The 1,352-nt window shown below is 47.4% G+C and overlaps 1 pseudogene across 1 annotated transcript; it reads right to left on the bottom strand.

Annotated features, from left to right (window-relative positions):
• Positions 1-17: 17 nt before the first annotated feature.
• On the bottom strand, positions 18-995 carry LOC103734141 (annotated as a pseudogene). Its single transcript, XR_607267.3, has one exon. The product of XR_607267.3 is annotated as an ADP-ribosylation factor 4 pseudogene (transcript).
• Positions 996-1,352: the final 357 nt, after the last annotated feature.

Below are 1,352 nucleotides of genomic sequence, written 5' to 3'. Positions count from 1 at the left end.
TACTTTTTCCCCAAGAAATTCTTTTAAAACCAAGCATATTGCTAAATAGCAACATGCTTGGTAAACAATAATTGGCAACAAAATAAGTTTTAAACGCTGTAATAGTCTGCCCAAACCTTAGTCCCAGATATCATTTAATAACCAAGATGCAAACTAATTTTGTTGTAATAAGCCTATAGACCAATTCTATCAAACATGTCCTTGGTTAGATATCCAGTTTCGTTTAACGTTTTGAAAGTTCATTTGACAGCCAATCGAGTCCCTCATACAGACCAGTTCCTTGTGTAGCACAAGTGGCTTGGACATACCATGTTCTGTTACGAAGCGACTGAAGTCCTAACTTATCTGCCATTTCACTGATGGCCATGGCATTTGGCAAATCCTGTTTGTTGGCAAAAAGTAGCAGCACTGCATCTTGCAGATCATCCTCCAGAAGCATTTTCTGCAGCACATCTGCTCCTTCCTGAATTCTTTCATGGTCATTACTATCCACCACAAAAATAAGACCCTGGGTATTCTGGAAATAATGCCTCCAGAGAGGCCTAATTTTATCTTGACCACCAACATCCCATACTGTGAAGCAAATGTTTTTATACTCTACTGTTTCCACATTAAAACCAATGGTAGGAATGGTTGTAACTATCTCCCCTAATTTCAGTTTATACAGAATTGTCATCTTGCCAGCAGCATCCAATCCAACCATCAAAATGCGCATCTGCTTCTTGCCGAAGAGGCGGGAGAACAGAGAGGAGATGGTGAGGCCCATGGCAGTACTGGCACTGGTGTCGGACACACGGGGTCGGGGGCGTCCTCGGGCCTCCTAGGTCCGGCTCACCACAAACGGGCGGAGGAGCGAGGGCTGAAGGAGGGCCGCTGGCTGGCCGGCGCGTCGGCGAGGCTGCAGGACACGACGGAACCGGACGGGGACCTGCTCGGCGACTGGCGCAGCAGCTCCGGCTCGGCGTTAAGTGTTCGGCTGTGCCGAGACTCTGGCGGCGGCCCGCCCGCTCCAACGCGGACTACCCAGGGAACTTTTAAAGGGTACCAGGGCATTTCTCTAGACAAAGAGGTGACACACTGTGACAGCATGAAGGTTTTATTGTTATCATCTAAAATTCAGTAGCAGTTAATGCCACAAACACACAAAAGGAAATGTCCCTCTGCCCTTCTTTCCCCCTGATGCACAGTTTCAGCTGTTCTCAGAGCTCCTCACCCTGGACTGATTCCTCTGTGTGAAGTAACCTTACATTTGGACGACCTTCTGTGTGCTATTGTTTCTGTCTTGTGATATTTGATGTGGCCATCAGGAGGCACACATTTCCCTTTCATCTGGAATCTCCACCACATCCTCC

The sequence above is a fragment of the Nannospalax galili genome, unplaced genomic scaffold (assembly GCF_000622305.1).
Source record: "Nannospalax galili isolate Female #2095 unplaced genomic scaffold, S.galili_v1.0 scaffold18316, whole genome shotgun sequence".
Classification (NCBI taxonomy): domain Eukaryota; kingdom Metazoa; phylum Chordata; class Mammalia; order Rodentia; family Spalacidae; genus Nannospalax; species Nannospalax galili.
Note: the sequence above shows the minus strand (reverse complement) of the source record. Positions and strands in the feature narration are given on the sequence as shown.